Source organism: Pinus tabuliformis, chromosome X (genome assembly GCF_031772625.1).
Source record: "Pinus tabuliformis cultivar Carrire ecotype Pingquan chromosome X, CPIR1, whole genome shotgun sequence".
NCBI lineage: Eukaryota > Viridiplantae > Streptophyta > Pinopsida > Pinales > Pinaceae > Pinus > Pinus tabuliformis.
Window position 1 is genome coordinate 759,193,517 of NC_142308.1, and position 18,872 is coordinate 759,212,388.

Consider the following 18,872-nt stretch of genomic DNA (forward strand, 5'->3'; position numbering starts at 1 on the left):
ATATAAAATGCTCTGATAATGATGAAGAAGAGGCACCCAAGAAGAAGAAAAATTAGAGAGGGAATTGGAAATAAGGTAAAAACAAGATGTCTAAGAAAAATTTCTACTCAAAAGAAGATAGTTCCTCATCTAACTAAGAAAGTGATAGTGATAGTGACTTAGAATAGGTATTCTTAATGGCATTTGAAAATCAAGATGCCTCTAAGAATGAAAAATATGTGGAATGAGTAGTCGATCTAGAGAAGGAATTCATTAGTTCCCTTGAAGAACTGAAGGTAGAAAGGAAGAATGTTAAGAAGTTGCAAAAGGAACTAGATAAGCTAGAGGAAGACTCTGATGATCTCAAGAAAAAGCTCGAAGACTCTAAAAAGTTATTCAGAAATATAAAAGTTCAATTAGAAGAAACACAAAAGATTAAAGAAACACTTAACAAGGAATAGGAAGAGAGTACCAAAACACAAGAAAGTTTAGAAGAAAAGATAATTTCTCCCCAAAAGGAATCATAGAAGAAGGATGTCCAACAAAACTTCATGAACAACTCTAAAGTGTAGGATGAAATCATCAATAGTCAAAGGTCATGTGATGAAAAGACATGACTAGGATATAAGACAACCTTTGTTAGAGGATCAAGCTCCATAACAAGAAATAAGGATGAGCAAAAAAAAAATGTTGATTTTAAGAACCAATAAATAATCTGGAACACGCACCCTTACCTAAGGATCAAAGGATGTCCATGAAGCAACAACCTAGAAATAATGCCCAACAGGAAGATTTTTGGAGATCTACACTTCCTAGAAGACCCTCTTGTCTTAGGTACCAAACCATTTTTCTTGGTGTATGTTACTCTTGCAACAATTCTAGGCATAAAGTTGTAAATTGAAATGCTTATGCTAGAAACATATCAAATTATGAAAGCTACCCAAATAGAAGCTACATCAAAGGCCTCATGAAGATTCTAAATGGAGTTACAACAACTTTTGTTTATTGAGTAGTGAAGTATAATGTTACAAGTGCAATAACTTTGGACATATAGCGAAATATTGCAGGATGATTGCTCCAAAGGAGACAAATCAAGATTCCAATTCTCCTCCAAAAGTATGGAAACTGAAAGAAGAAACATGTAGTCTTTCTCTTATAACCTAATGCAAGAAAAATGAATGGTTAATTGATATTGGTTGTTCAAAACATATGATAGGGGAAAAGTGTTGAAGGAAATGTAACTAGGCTAGGTCTTCATAAATTTAATTTTGATATTTGTACTTATTAAAGAAAAGAGAAATTATTTTTGTATTATTTGTGAATGAGTTTCTTGCTCATTGAAAATAGGTCAAGCACATTTTGAAGTGCTTCTAGAGAGTCAAAGTCAAAATGTGATTATGATAAGACCCTTTGAGGGCATGTTACATCATGTATAACATCATACACGGTCAAGGGAACACCTCTAAGCATGGTCAAATCCTCTCCTAGCATCAACGTGGTCTCCAAGGAACAATACGATAGATAAAAGTTGAATTATAATGCAAACTGTAAGTTGGCCTAAAGGGAGCCAGTCAAGTCGGCTTAATTGGAGGGGCAATCCTCTATTTATAGAGGTTGTCCACTCCAAAAGATAACACACAATCGCACTCTGAAATACGCATACAATATAAGACTAAAAAGGGACGAAGATAAGTCAGGAAAAGGGTTACAAGGACAACGAAGAAAGGACGAAGGACAACGAAGTTACATGACTATTTTATAGGGAAGAAAACAGTCACATGTGCAAAGAAATAATGACATTTTGCGGCAAGATCAGCAGTGAAAGTGCAGTAGCATATTTTTCATGGTTTGGGCTAGTAATTAGGCCTACAAGGCCTCCCCCATCCAACGAAGAATCAAGGAAAAGAAGGTGAAGAAAGGAGGATTGTTTTAGGGTTCCTGTCCACGTGTGTGAAGATTTTAGAAGTTGACTATTGTAGACTTGACAACAGATAAAGGCAACATATTGAGAGACGCCACTTGAAAGTATAACAAGGTCTACAAGGTCTCAAAGGAAAGTGAAGAAGGTCCTCCTTATAGCAAAGTAGAGAAGCCCTAATATTCTAAGGTTTTCTAATTTAGACAAGCAACAGAAAAGGGTGAAGTACTAAAGAGCAGAAGTGTCGGAAGACAGAGGTCCATGTGCTGGAAGATATAGTGTAGAAAGAGGAAGGATTTGACTTGTGCTTGGAGGATCCTATAGTCAAGGGTCTAGGGTTTGGCAGTTGTTCAACTAAGAAGCTTCAATAAGAAAAATATTACAAAGGGTTTCCCTCTTAAGAGTGGAGAGGGTTTGTCCCTGGCAGAGAGCCAAACTGTGTTCTTGCTATTTTGTTTTGGTAGCACTTTGATGAAACACACACACTAATAAGAAGAAGAAGATAAATTGTAAAAGTACATCACAAATTGTTGTCGAGCAACGAATAAGCACTTTACACTACTTTTCCCTAGATTCTCTAACATGTTATTAGAGGTAAGGAGACACATCAAGGAAAGGGAAACTCAAGAATACTCATCAAGGAGAAGCATTTACAAAGTTGAAGCATCAAGCCTAGAAGTCTCAATCACTTCAAGGACAAGAAGGGTCTACAATCCATCATTCACCAAGGAGGTCTACAAACCTAGAACAAGAGCATTACATAAAGGTACCTATAAAGAAGAGTAGATTGGAGCAGGACCTACATCAAGCTACAAGTCATCAAGCAAATCTCATCATCAAGCAAGTCCACTTGAAGAAGGCAACTTGAAGAGCATCAATATCCAGAGAGGACAAGAAACCAAGCTTGCAAGGAGGAAACAATTCTATTACATCTCAAAATCTATAAAGTAAGTACATGTCCCCTTCTGAATATACATCAATGTATTTTTGCAAGGAAAGCAATAAATTGGTAGGGACCAATAACTTTCTTGCGTGAAATAAGAGGACTAATCTACTACTCAAGGAATATGAACTCCTAGAGCATGTCAAATGGAATATCGCTATCCCTAATAAGGAGCAGACTGAAGCCTTAGACAAGAAAATAAGGATGAGAAAAGAACTCAAATGATTCTGATAGAATCAATCAAAGACTCTCTCATTCCCCGTGTCTCCAAGTTTTAGACATCGAAAGAAATTTATGATAAGCTAGTAGAGCTATTCTTGGTATCCACCACCAGCGAAGTAATATATTTGAGGAATGAATTATACAAGATGAAGATAAAAAAGGAAGGAATATCTCCCTACTTCATGAAAATCTCTGAAATGAGAGATCAACTTCAAGAACTTGGGGAAGTCATGTCTGACAGAGAGATGACAATTGTTGTACTCAATGCTCTACCTGAGGAGTGGGGAAACTTCACATCTAGCATTTATTCCGAGAAGGAAGCAACCACTCTCAATGAAATGTGGTCTCTATGTAGAACAAAGGAAAACAGACTTAAGGCAAAAGAAGATGTGGGATCAAAGGAACAAGCATTCGCTACCATTGCCAAAAGAAAGGGTAAATTTGGCAAGTTTGGTCCACAAAGAACAAACAATAAAGGCATGTCCAAGATCCAATGTTTTGGATGCCAAGAATATGGACACTACAAAAGGGATTATCCTAAGCTTAAGAATGACAAAAATAATAAAAGGAAGAGGGAAGAAGCTCACATAAATCAAGAGATGAAAGAAGAAGTAAAGAAGCAAAAGAAGGAAGATCCTCCGGATCTCTATGTTAGAAAATTATATATTACAGAGCAATGGAACACATAAACTATTGCAAAAATATAAACACAGAAAACACATAAAACAAGAGAGACACAGATATACGTGGTTCACCTAGTTTGGGCTACATACACCCCAAATAGCCAGTCCTTCCTTTCTATTATCCAGCAAAATGAAGAGACACAACCTACAACAGATCCACTATAATCCTCTGTTTTCTCTCACAGTCTCACCTCTCTGTTTGTCATTCGGAGAATACACATCTATTACACAGCCTCAATACAATATCCTCATACAAAGAGAGGGGTTGCCTTCTAGGGAAAAAAACCCTAGACTAAACATAAATTCTACCGTCAGATCATCCGCCTAATGAATGGCCCAGATTGACTAGAAATTACTATACTTTTACAAGGAAATTTTACATTTGTTTTTATCTTCGGGGGCGCTGCCCCCGAAACTCCTATTGGGGGACCGCTGGCCCTGGGACCCCCCAGTCGGGGGGGATTAACCCCCCTGGACCCCCACACCCCATGTGTGGAGGGGTGTACAATCTTCCTGGGGTATACCCCCTGTGTGGAGGGGTGTACAATCTTCCTGGGGTATACATCCGGCTGAAACAAAGACCTCTAAATAATCATGCTACACACCCAACAATATCCCACTTGGAGAATGATTGTAGCAACTCCACTACTGCTTCATTTGCTGGACAATGACTCCTCTTTGGACCTGGTTGTTTCTCATCTTCATCGTAATCCTTGAAGACCAATTGAAACTGAGCATATTATTAGTTTATCCCCGGTTACAACTTTTGTTAGCATATCTGCAGGATTCTGGCTAGTGTGTCTCTTTTCCAGCTTCAACTCTCCATCTTCCAACATTGATCATATGAAATGGTACTTGAGCTGTATTTGTTTAGTCCTGGAATGAAATGCTGAGTTCTTTGCAAGATGAATGGCACTTTGGCTATCACTATATAACGTGCCCATATCATGCTTCTTACCTAATTCATCCATAAACCTTTGTGACCAAATCATTTCTTTGCCAGCCTCTGTAGCAGCAACATACTCTGCTTCTGTTGTTGAAAGTGCAACAACACTTTGGATTTTTGAAACCCAACTGACAGCTGTTCCACCTACAGTAAATACATATCCTGTAGTGCTCCTCCTATTATCTCTGTCACCTGCCATATCTACATCAACATATCCCTGTAGAGAAATTTTTGAACCACCAAAGCATAATGCTTAATTTGTGGTACCTCTCAAATATCTGAGAATCCATTTCGCTACGATCCAATGTTCTTTTCCTGGATTGTTCATGTACCTGCTTACAACTCCCACTGCATGTGCAATATTAGGCCTTGTGCAGACCATTGCATACATTAAGCTTCCAATTGCTGATGCATATGGAACTTTAGACATATAATCCATGTCTTCATGGGTCTTTAGGCACATCTCCTTACTAAGTTTGAAATGGCTAGCAAAAGGTGTACTAACTAGTTTTGCATTGTGCATATTAAATCTTTTCAACACCTTTTGTATGTACTCATTCTGAGACAATGTTAATTTGTGATTTTTCCTGTCTCTAGTTATTCTCATACCAAGGATTTGTTTTGCAGCTCCCAAATCCTTCATTGCAAATGAATTTGCCAATTTTCTTTTGAGCACATTTATTTCCTACATGTTAGACCCTGCAACAAGCATGTCATCTACATACAATAACAATATAATATATCTGCCATCATTTTGCTTTTTTAGATAAACACAATGATCAGAGTGACATCTAGTATAACCTTGTTCAGACATAAACTTGTCAAATTTTAGATACCACTGCCTTGGAGCCTATTTTAAGCCATACAAGCTCTTCTTCAACCTACACACTAGTTTCTCCTTGCCTTTTATCTCATATCCTTGTGGCTGCTGCATATATATCTCTTCATCCAAATCCCCATGGAGAAAGGTTGTCTTTACATCTAATTGCTCAAGATGCAAATCTTCAACTGCTACTAGAATTAAAATAGTTCTGATTGAAGTCATTTTAACAACAGGAGAAAATATTTCATCAAAATCAATACCTTTCTTCTGTGCAAATCCCTTCACCACAAGTCTAGCTTTGTACCTCTGTTTTCCTCCATCTTCTTCCTTCAGCCTGTAAACCCATTTATTCTGCAAGTAGTTTTACCTGCATGCAACCTGACCAAGTCCCAAGTTTGGTTATGCATTAAGGAGTCCATCTCTTCTTCCATGGTTAGCTCCCATTTCTTCCTGCTTTCAACCTGCATTGCTTCTTCATAACATTCGGGTTCACGAGAATCAGTCAACAATAAATAATATAATGAAGGAGAGTATCATTCAAGGGGTATACTTATCCTGGTAGATCTTCTAACACCACTTTCAGGTGTTTGGGGTGCAAGTTGCTATTGTGGTGGTTGTTGATTATTATTATTTTCTGGCACCTTTACTTTTTCAATGATCCCATTAAGAACTATGTATTCCTTGTTTTATTTTTCCCGTTTCTTTTCCTGCAACTGATTCTTATACAAGACCTTGTCATTGAATATTACATCTTTGTTCCTAATGATATTGTGATTTTCATAATCATATAAGCGATAACCAAAATCATTAACACCATATCCAATAAAGGTACATTTCTTTGATTTTGCCTCAAACTTTGTTCTATTTTCTTTATTAATATGGACAAAGGCCTCACAACCAAAAGGCTTTAAAAAGGAGTAGTTTACCTTTTTACCTATCCATGCTTCCTCTGGAATGACACCATCCAAGGAACTTGAAGGCCCTCTGTTTATTAGATAAACAACAGTATCTACAGCATCTGCCCAAAATTGTAAAGGCAATCCTGCATGCAATCTCATGCACCTTGCATGCTCCATGATTGTTCTGTTCATCCTTTTTGACACACCATTTTCTTGTGGTGTTCTTAGAACTGTCTTCTCTCTGTGAATTCCATGCTCTGAACAATACCTATCAAACTCTTTGCTGCAATATTCACCTCCATTTTCTGATCTGAGACACTTCAATTTCTTTCCTGTCTCAATCTCAACCAAAGCTTTCCATTTCTTGAAAGTATCAAATACACCAGATTTATTCTGAATACAATAAATCCAAGTTTTTCTAGTTGAATCATCAATAAAAGTAACATAATAATGAGAGCCACCAAGAGATGATACCTGAGCAGGTCCCCATACATCTGTATGCACAAGCTCTAATTTTTCGCTCTTCTTTTCTTTCCCAACTCTGAGAAATCTAACTCTCTTTTGTTTTGCAAAAACACAATTCTCACATAAGTCCAAATCAACATTCTTCAAACCCGACAACAAATTCCTTGATTGAAGAATCTTCATCCCCTTCTCACTGTTACACTAAAAAATGTCACCATGACTATTTACAGTTAGTATGGCTCAATCAACAGTCATGCTACCCTCTTAGGCAAGTCTTATGCCTCTGCTATCCATCTCAAACTCAAAGAAGAGAGAAAGTCTTGTAAAAAATGTGTTTATCTCTGGGGACGCAGGTTCTCTCAAGCCTTACCTGCGGGGACGCTCACAATGTTCACAAAGGCTGCGTCCTTGGACGCTCTGTATGTTAAGGGACAGGTGCGTCCTTCTGTAAAAGGCAAAATGCGCAAGTTTCATCTTAAAAAAGTTACTTGTGGTTACTTCTAGAACTTTCTAGAGGTCGGTTTGATGAAATGGATGCGCCTCCAGTTGGTTCATGTATCCCTATTAAGGAGGAACTTATCCCATCAATAAGGGAGCTATCCCACCCAAAGAGGGGGATTATCCCATTGATGGTGGACCTGAATAACCTCTTTACAGCACTATAAATAAAGGCATTGAGCCAGAAGGAGGGGAGGTTGGAGCTATACATTTTCTTTGGGTAAATGCTGCAGGAATTAGGACTCCCATTTAGAACCTTGTGAGGAGAGATTGTCTTTGCTTGATTCTACTTGGAAGTGGGTGAGCTTTGTCAAAGTAGAGGAAAACCCTTGATGGACCCTGGGAGGAACTTGCACAACACCAAGGCCAGGTTGTAAGAGTTTCTTTGTTTCGTTATTAATACAAACTGGTTTATTTTTCTCAATAGCTTGTGTTAATGAGTTATTTCATGTGTTCCTTGGTTTGCATGTTAAATATATGTTTTATTATATGAAATGCAAGTGCTTGGTAATTGTTTGATTGTTTGTGGTTGCAGGAATTGACTTGAAGGAGGAGCTCATCCGGATCGGCAAGGACGGACTACAACAACCGCGTTTTGGAATAAGGTAAGCCTAAACACTTGTAGTTTTCATGTTTTAAAAGGTATATTTAGAGAAAGATCACTCCATTTTGTCTTGTTTGTCGCTAGAGAGTTTAGACTCCTAGGGAGGTCAGTTGTGTCCGCACAAACGACTTTTTCCGCCACGACACTCACTCATGTGTTCGAGCCTATGATGCCATAATACTGCATCTTATCCTTTGGAAGTCAAAGCATTAACAAAGTTAGAAATACCATTACATAAATACAATGTACCAACCTTTTCACCTTTTGCTATTACCAGGGCTCCTTTGGTGATCTTCCAAGCTTTATCTGTGAAAGTTGTCACACAACCTTCACTGCCAAATTGCCCTGTTGAAATCAGATGTTTCTTCAGATCCGGAACATGCCTTACCTCCTTTAGTAGCCATTGGTTTCCATTCTGGTATTTTACAAGAACCTTACCCATTCCAACAATTTTACAGGGTTTATCATCACCCAAACGGACTTGTCCAATGAAAAAACCTCCTTTCTATATATAGGAGTCTAAGGAGTCACAATATAACCCAGCTGACCTAACAATAATAATATAAAGGCACAAAAATAACAATAAAGGGATTCTATGGGGCACAATAATAATAATATGGGGACAATAGGGGCACAACAATATTAATAAGGGATACAACTACAATAGTAATGGGGTAATCCCTAGTATTATAGGGACCTAACATGCCCCTCTCCTTCAAAAAAGTGTTGTCCTCAACGCTTGAGTAGTTCTGGATGCTTCTGTATAAAATTCTCATCCTCCCATGTGGAATCTTCAGTGGATAAGTTCTTCCACTTGATGAGATACTCCGAAATTGATCGATTTCGTAGCTGTCGAGTTCTTGTTTCTGTGACTGCTTCCGGTTCCAATATAATTTTTCCTTCCTCGTCAAGTTCTGGCAATATTGTTTGAGCTGGGAGCTTTTCGCCTATAACCTTATTTAAACATGAAACATGGAAAACTGGGTGCACTCGAGAAGCTGCAGGAAGCTCCAATTTGTATGCCATAGTACCAATCTTTTGAAACACCTTGTATGGACCATAATACTTTGGTGATAATTTATTATCCTTCTTAGCTTGCTTGAGGGACATTTGTTTATATGGTTGTAGCCGTAGGAATACCCAATCACCTACATCAAAACTTCTTTCGCTGCGATGTTGATATGCCTGTTGTTTCATTCTATTATGCGCTAACATGAGGTTATCCTTTAAGAGTTGGAGGACTTGTTTTTGATGCTCGATGTGATGTTCCACTGCTTGAACCTTAGAATTTTCTCTTAAATATGATGTGATGGATGGTGGCTGATATCCATAAAGTGCCATAAATGGGGTCATTTTTGTTGCTGTATGGAAGGAAGTGTTATACCACCATTCAACTAGAGGCAACCATTTGACCCATTGTGTTTGTTTATCAGATACAAAGCAATGAAGATATCCTTCCAAACATTTGTTTACTATCTCAGTTTGCCCATCAGATTGAGGATGATAAGATGAGCTATGAGTTAACTGAGTATCGAGACAAGAAAATAATTCTGTCCAAAAATTTTCAGTGAAAATGGGATCTCTGTCACTTACAATAATCTTTGGGTTTCCATGTAGCTTTTGAATTGTTTCCATAAATGCAGTAGAAACTGTACTCGCTTTAAATGGATGTGATAATGCACAAAAGTGTGCATACTTGGTAAGTCTATCAACTACCACCATGATGACACTCTTTCTCTCAGACTTGGGTAAACCTATGATAAAATCCATTGAAACCTCCTCCCAAAGTTGGCTTGGAATGGGTAAAGGTTGTAATAGACCAGGGGTCTTAATTGTTTCAACTTTATTTTGTTGGAAAACTAAACATTTCGCCACAAACTTTTGACTATCCGATTTAAGGCCATCCCAGAAAAATTCCTTCTTAACCCTATGGTAAGTTCTTAAAAATCTTGAGTGCCCTCCTAAGGGAGAAGTGTGCAATTCCATAAGAATCTTTTGCTTGAGTTGGGAATTCTTACAGAGGTATAAGCGATCTTTGTACCGTAACGAATCATTTTTCCAGCTAAATGTATCAGATGTACTGGAGTCTTGTTGCCACTTTCGAATAAGTGCCCACACTTCTTCATCATTCTTCCATTCCTCCCTTGCTTCGTTTATCCAATCTGGTTGGACAATAGAAATGGCGCACAACAATGCTTCCACAATCCTCATCCTTTCTTGAGAGTGCATCTGCCACCACATTTTGCTTCCCTTTTTTGTAGATGATTTCAAAGTCATAACCCAACATCTTTGTGACCCACTTTTTTTGCTCTTCAGAGGATAATCTTTTTTCTAAAAAGTATTTAAGGCTATCATGATCCATTTTTACCTTGAAGTGTCTTCCCATTGGGTAGGGTCACCATTTCTTAAGTGCATGTAGTATTGCCAACATTTCCTTCTCATAAATAGCTTTGTGTAAAAACTTTCCTTTGATTGGATGACTTTCAAAAGCAATGGGTCTTTCATCTTGCATTAAAACAACACCAATTCCATTTCCTGAAGCATCACATTCCATAATAAAGGTTTTTGTGAAGTCCGGTGTAGCTAAGACCGGTGCTTGGCACATTGCCTCTTTAAGATGTTCGAAGGCCTTTGTTGCTTCTGGAGTCCATGAAAATGCATTTTTATTCAATAATGTTGTTAGAGTTGCTGCTATTCTCCCATAATTCTTAACAAACTTGCGATAATACCCTGTCAACCCGAGAAATCCTCGCAGATGCTTTATGGATGTGGGGATTTTCCATTCCTTAATGGCTTTAATTTTGCTAGGGTCTACCTTAACTCCTTCACGAGATACAATATGACCCAGATATTCCACCTCTTGTACTCCAAAGAAACATTTGGATCTTTTTGCATATAATTGTTTCTCCTCCAATAGTTGTAGCACCCTGTCAACATGTTCAGCATGATCCTTCCAAGACTTGTTGTGAATTAGTATATCATCAAAAAATACTAACACAAATTTTCTAAGGAAGGGTTTGAAAACGGAATTCATCAAACCTTAAAATGTAGAAGGTGCATTGGTAAGGCCAAAAGGCATGACCAAAAATTCATAATGACCCTCATGAGTTCTAAATGCTGTTTTCAGAATGTCTTCAGTCTTCATTCTGATTTGATGATATCCTAAATGAAGATCCAACTTGGTGAAGTAAATTGATCCATGCAATTCATCCAATAATTCATCAATGACAGGAATGGGAAACTTATCTTTAATAGTGAGCTTGTTGAGCTCCCTATAATCCGGACACATTCGCCATGATCCATCCTTCTTGTGCACCAATACTACGGGAGCAGAGAAATAACTTTGACTAGGTTGAATTATACCATCCTCTAGCATTTTTGCAACCATACATTCAATTTCTCTCTTTTGGGCATAGGGATATCTATACGGCCTAATGTTTGGAGGAACACTTCCTGGAATCAGATGAATAGCATGATCATGATCACGAATAGGTGGGAGATCTTTGGGAGTCTCAAATACCTTGGAATGATTGTCCAAGACTTTTTGGAGATCTGGAGAAATAGATGATTTCGATGTGGAAACATCCAGCGAACATAATTGTGCAATTAAACTTCTTTGTTCCTTTTTTAGAAGCTTTGTCATACCGTTAGAGTTGATTATATTTCCCGATTTCCCTGCAATACCCCTTAATTCAACTTCCTTTCCTTCCACAGAAAATTTCATGAAAAGTTCTTCAAAATTAAAAGCTATTGTACCCAAGGATTGTAGCCATTGGACTCCTAGCACAACATCAACACCTCCCATTGGAATGGAAAGCATTGGGCTAGTCAATAAAGATTCTCCCATGGATAGCTTGATATTATGGCACTTTCTAGAGCAATTTGTTGTTCCTCCATTTGCAACCATCACTTGACACTCTGGTGCTAGATATAGGAAGCAATTCAATTCTTTTGCTACCTTACAATGAATAAAATTGTGGGTACTTCTTGAATCAATCAACACTATTACCTTTTTTTTCTTGATTTGTCCTTCTATCTTGATGGTTTGATGAGTGGCAATTCCAGCCAATGCATTACAAGATATGGGCGGATTCATTTCTTCTTTATCTAGGTTTTGTTCCTGGAGTATATCCTCTTCTTTTGACCTTTCTTGCTCCTTTTCTTCTTCCTCTTCACAATCTATGTAGAATAATTTCTTCTCAGCACACTTATGACCTTTAGTGTATTTGCTATCACAACTGTAACAAAGCCCTTTTGCTCTTTTTTCTTCCAATTGTTGTGGTGTCAACCTTATAGGTTATGGAAGACTAAGGGCAAAAACACTTCCATCTTTATAGTTGTGAGTGGTATGCTTCCTGGTTGCCATAATTTTGCTTTCCATTTTTCTTGCTAACCTGAATGCCTTCTCTAATGAATCAGGTTCCCAAAGGTGAACATCATGTTGGATATTATCCCTTAAAGTCCCTATGAACACATCAATCCTATGCTCCTCTAGAATATTTTTTACCCTTATGTTCAATTTTTGGAACTCCTCAATGTGCTCCATTATTGAACCCTTTTGTTTGAGACTTATCAATTGGCTAAAAAAAGTGTTGCTTTTTGTATCCTCATAATGTGCTGTCAATTCTTCTGTAAAAATTTCCCAAGTGATAATTTGTTTACGAGAGCAAACCCATTGATAACATACAAACTGATTTGGTTCCAAATATAAAGTTGCAATACGTACCTTTTGTGTGTTTTGCACATTATTGAGATCGAAAAATTGCTCCATCTGTAATATCCATGTTGCGGGAACCTTGCCATCAAAATTCCTCATATCGATTTTTGGAATATGGTGGGTCTTCAATCCAACATTAGAGTCTATGAAATCATGATTAACATTTCTTTTGTTCACATCATGAGTTTCCTTTACTACCCTTTCACCATTAGTAAGTATTTCTTGTAGAAAATTTGTCAAATCTGTCTTCAAATTTGCCATGTCTGTATTCAAATTTGTGTTCAAATCTATCTTCAAATTTTCCATCTTAGCTTCCATGCCATTCATCTTAGCTTCCACGCCATTTATCTTAGCTTCTGTTAGCTTTTGTGAGAGTGACATTTGCTGCACTTGGTTTTGTAATTTTGATATATCATGTAGCATTTCTTCCTCTTCTTCATGAGTCACGCTAGAGATTTCAGGTTGCTTACTAGGTGTTTGCATTTTCTTTCCTTAGGGCATTAGTTACCAATAATAATGCTCTACTATGCCCTTTGAATTCCTTCAAAATAATTTTTCAAACCAAGCTTAAGCAAGAATTTAAAAAAATCTACACACCTTTTTTCACTTTGTAGGAGCTCGATATTGCCTCTAATGTATCTCTGTAATTTCGGATCATCCAGTTTTGAAATTGCAACCTGCAGTAGCCCTCTGTGTCCTCTTTCCAATGCCACCAGTCTAATCCAAATTGGATTCTCCAAGGAAGAGTTATGCCAAATCTCCCACAGTGACTTGATTATAGACTAGTTCAGTAGAGCGAACTTGTACGGTGTGCCGCGTGTCCCTGTTTTGACTTTTGGCTTTGAAAAATATATACAAGAAACTACAGTTCGTCCTCTTTCTGTACCTTCTTATGAAATTTCAATCTAATGCTTAGAGAGAAAGTTATGACTATTTTCCCCAGGTCACCTGTTTGGAATGTAATTCAGGAGTCTGAAAAAAGACCAACTTCCTCATATCATATCTCCACAAATATAGCGCAAAAATATCTGAAATTCAGATTTGAGGTTCAGCGCGATTTGTCTCATATGAGTTTTTTTTTTCACTTCTGAAACATCGCAGAAAATTTTTTATAGCAAAAATGCCACGATGACCTATTTGGAGCAGCGAAACCCTAAAATCCAAAAGCTCTGATTCCAAATGTTATGAAACCAACTCGCAAAAAGATAAAAAAGATAGATCAATGCCTTAGAATTCAGCCTCTTTGAGGGGGAAACCTCCTTTACATTACACAAATGAATGATTCCTTGATGATTCAAATGACAAAACCTCCTTTCTATATATAGGGGTTTAAGGAGTCACAATATAACCAAGCCGACCTAACAATAATAATATAAAGGAACAAGTATAGGAGAATACACATCTATTACAGAGCCTCAATACAATACCCTCATACAAAGAGAGGGGTTTCCTTCTAGGGCAAAAAACCCTAAACTAAACATAAATTCTACCATCAGATCATCCACCTAATGAACGGCCTAGATTGACTAGAAATTACTATACCTGTACAAGGCAATTTTACATCTGTTTTTAGCTTCGGGGGCGCTGCCCCCGAAACCCCCGCTGGCCCATTGACCCCCCAGCCGGGGGGGATTAGCTCCCTCGGACCCCCATGGGGGGGACAAGTCCCCCCTGCACCCCCTGTGTGGAGGGGTGTACAATCTTCCCGGGGTATACATCCAGCTAAAACAAAGACCTCTAAATAATCATGCTCCACACCTAACACTCTACTATGACTAGGTCAAAATCTTTACTTATAGACTTCTTTCAAATTTTTGAGTAGTCTAATAGGAGCATGTAGGAATAAATTAAATTACATGGCTAGAAACACCCTCTAGAATCTAGCAAGCATGATGTACATATATTTATAGACACTCATGTAGGTGTAGCATTTATGAGAAGAACAAAAATGCATGGGTAGAAATATATTCTAGAATATAGGAGCATGGTAGATGTAGCCTGAGATATTCATATAGAAGGAGCATACCTAGTATAAAACCTCATCCATGATAAAAGAAGATTTGATCATGATTAAGTATCTTAGAAGACCTCCATCATCAAAGGAAAAGAAAAATTTGCAAGACAAGGATCTTTAAGATCATATGATGGAATATTCAAAATAAGGTTCATGGACCAAAGTAGATGTCTCATTGGGAATCCCATTCATGGGTTTCAAGAAAAGTTTGATATGAAGGCAAGCTAAGATGAAGCAAGAAGGGCCACACCAAAGGATGATCAAAGGAGAATCAAGATGAGGTATGTATGCATCAAAGTTTAAATCATGTTATCATTTGATCAGGTGCTCATGTCCTAAGTGTCGGAAAATGCTCAAAATTTAAAGTAATTAGAACTGGTTCAAAGTTGAATGACTGGAAAGTGCTCGTCTTCTTGATTCCGGCGCCACAAACGGTTCGAAAAACGGTCGCCGTATGAGGAAGTTATGGCAAAAAGAAGAATTTGTCCATAACATTAGAAATTTTAATTTTTCAAAAAAAAATTAAAAAATGAATATTTCGTCTGCACGAAATCCGAGGCAACCACTTAAACATTAAATGTAACTGTAGTTAAGTTGGCGGAATTTTGGCAGGAGCGCCAAATTTGGCGGACCTGCCATAATTGGCGAAGCTATCTGGAGTTAACTAAAGTTAGCTGGAGTTTTTCTAGGGAAAAACTGGAGAAACTTTAAATGGCCATAACTTTGGCTAGGAAAGTCGGTTTTGGACGAATTTTTTTTTGATTTTGGGTATTTTCGACCTTTTGAAGCCATTGGTGCAGGTCTTATAGCCATCCGAGGTCATTTGCAGAGGTTTTGGAGCCGTGAAAGTTCTAGGAGCCACTAGGGCCCAGTTTTGTGAAGACTGTATAGGGTTGCAGGTATCCATTGGAGGTGATACAATAGTCAATCCTGAAGGATTCAAGTGTTTTGAATCCATTTTTACCATCTATTTCTCTTGTAGATGCTTCTATTCAGCTATATTTTCAATTTGAGCATTTAATAAAAACAAGGACAAGCCCGGTTGGGAGCTTTGGACCCAGCAGGCGTAGCCCTGGAGGGGGTGAACTGCTTTATCAACTTCTTTTGCATTTGTGGTTGATTTATTTTTCAGATCAAATTCATTTTAATGTGTTAAATAGCAAAAGGAAATAACTCTGCTATGCTTAAATGGGTCATGAACAGCTGAAAATTTCATGTGTTTTCTTTCTGCAAGACATGGAAATCTTTTAAACATGTTTAATTCTGAATTGAATACCTTGCAAACAAATTTCAAGTAGTTTCAAATTCAGATCAAGTTGGTAGCAGAGCTCAGGGTTTTGTGCAAAGATCTTCTAACTGTCTTGCAAAGTATTGATGCTTACCAGGTTGAAACTCAAAAGAGGGGAAGGACAGTTGACTAGAGAATGAGAGAATCCTCAGTCAAGGAAGGCCAGAGAGCCATCACCTCCACCTTCAATTTCACCCTCAAGAGTCTCAGCAGAAGCTTCAAGGATGTCTGAACATGAAGGAGAAATTCCTATAGAGACAAATCCAAGAGAAGAAGAAAGAGTCTTCAGAAAGGCTTTCTTGGACCTCACTGAAATGGTGAGGATATTGTACCAAGAAAGAAATGAGAAATTGGTTGGAGAAGGGTCCAAACATCCACATGAAGGAGAGGGCTCTTTAGGAGGTAAGAAGGATGATGATCATTCTAAGAAAGGAAATGGAGGAAATGGTGATCCACCACCCCCATCTTCACCTTCTTCCTCTTCATCCTCGTCTTCTTCTATTCATAAGCATAGATCCTCTGGAAAAAGTCCTTTTTTGAAGCTTGATGTAAAATTCGAATTACCTATTGTTACACAACAATTTGTCACCGTCCTTGTTACCCCTCTCCCATCCACTGGAGGACTCATTCCAGGACCTGTGAGAAGTGACATGACCTGAAACCACTTGCATCATATTCCTTTAAGTATGAGCTTCATTTGCCCTGAAGACATCTCCTGCAAAATCTCCATGAAAACAACTCTTTTTACATTAGCGCGGGTCCTCCGATCACTGCCCGCGCCAATGAGGGAAATCCTCTAAAAAGGGCGCTCCATTGGTGCTCTGTCTTAGAGTCGCACTCGCGCCAACCGAATTGAGTAAAGTTTTCAACCACCAAACTCCCGAAGGTTCTCTTCAACCCATTCACCAACTGAATCTATGTTGAGCTAGGATGGTTTGGCTTCGAATCTCCATAGAAGGGAAAGTGGTTTGCCACCTTTCATGGAAGTTTCCAAGTGATAAAGCCAATCCCACAAATAATGTGGTTGATCCTATCTCCTTCTTCTCTATCTATAAAAGCTTGCCTCTATGCCTTGAGCAAGCTAGGTACAATAGTTCTGGTCCCAGCATAGTGATAGAGAGTTTGAAGCTGCAAGAGCCTTCTTTGCACCCATAAGGCCAAATCTAAGTAAGGAGATTCTTGTTACCCAAAGAGAGAGAGGCTTGTTCCTCAACCCAACAAGCTTTGCAAGACTTGTGTAGCCGACTACCCAGCCAAAGGAGGATTTGACGTCAGAACAATGGTTGTATTCTTCTTTGTTATTTGTTAATAATAGATGACTATCATTATGGTTCCACTCTCATTGTTTCATGTTTGATGTTGAGTTATATCTTTTCTGACTGATATATAATTGCATATACTAGATTTTACGCTTGTTTCCGTGTTGTTCTTTGCATGTGCAAGTGTCCAATCGCGGAGATCGTGGGGATCGTGACCGGCCAAGGAAAAGGAACGAGGGCGACATCTCTTCTACGAATACTAGCGTTGGAATCCAAGTAAGTTCTCACCATCTGCTTGGTATTTGCAATTAGGGACTTGCGTGATAGCATTGTGTGATTGTTGCTAGACCCGGTCTGGGCTAGTAGGGATCGTCTCTGTCCGCAGAGAGGATTTACCTCCACAACAATTTGGCGACTCCACTGGGGAGATCTTGTTGTTTGATTTGTAAACTGTAGACGGAGCCTGAAGTACGGCCAGGTAGCCTTCGAAATGCTATTGCTTTGCATTAGCGAAGTAGATCAATGCCACTTCAGTCAGTCTCCAGTTTGGTTTACGGGCTAAACAACTTGGAGTTTGTCTTGTCTCTTTGGTTTTTCTTACTTTGATTGCTTAGATAGCTTTCTGGGTTGGATTTCTTGCTGTTTCTTACTTCCTGGTTTGCCTAGATACTGTCTTCAAGCCCTGAGTCGCTTGCTTTTGTTTTTGATTTAGCAAACTTGATTAGCGTGCTTTTTGGCCTTACAGTCGTGCCAATTGGCGCAAGTTGCTCAAAAACAACCCGCGCCAATCCTATAAAAGCGCGAGTTGCTGCCTGATAGTCGCGCCAGGCCTATCAAATTTTCAGTTTGCTTGTCCTTAAGCCCTCTGAGCTTGGATTTTGTGTCTTGCTGTGTCTTTTTCAATTACTGGAGTGTGTTTGATCCTGGTTTGACTGGTTTTAGACCTTCATCCTTCGGGTGTTTGCCTTTTTCTATCGATTACACTTTTTAGCCCTAGGGCATCTAGTGGTTTGGTACATCGAGCCTTCCGTAGGAGTCTTGGGTTCTTTGATCGTCCAGTCGACTTTGTGATTACTTTTTGCATTTGCTCGGTAGTTGTTAAAGTTTTTTTCAAGTGATTTGTTCCTTTTTCGCTTGGTTTTCACTTGGCTTCGTTTGAGCTTAGATCACATAGCTCATAGAGGTCTTTGTGTTTTCTTCTTGGTTTGAAGGACTGTTCTGGTGTTTTGGGGATTAGATTGTGTTCTCATTGAGTGAAATTGATCTTTGTTCGGTGTTACTGTCTCTCAAAATTTGTTAGGTGCACTTTGCCATTGAAAAGAAAAACGAATAATCTCTTTTACGTTGCATTAGTTAATTGAACTTAGAAGCTTTTCATTGATTAAGTGATTTAAAACAAAAGAAAAGTTTCGTTTATTTGTCATTAGCTGCAATAGAGTTATTCTTGCTTGTTTGTGGTCATTTTGTTTGAAAAATCCTTAACTCTCTCGTAGTTAGCATTCATCGAATGAAATGATATTCTTTGACATATAGTTTTCATTTAGGGAAATTGTGAGAGATTACATACGGTAGGACCCGGAAACTGAAACTTAACTAAAGATAAACCATAAAATG

The 18,872-nt window shown here is 38.3% G+C and overlaps 1 protein-coding gene across 1 annotated transcript in view; it reads left to right on the top strand.

The window, feature by feature from the left end:
- LOC149142080 (uncharacterized) overlaps nucleotides 1-18,872 on the top strand; it is a 37,916-nt gene that overhangs the window by 817 nt on the left and 18,227 nt on the right. The window lies entirely within an intron of this gene.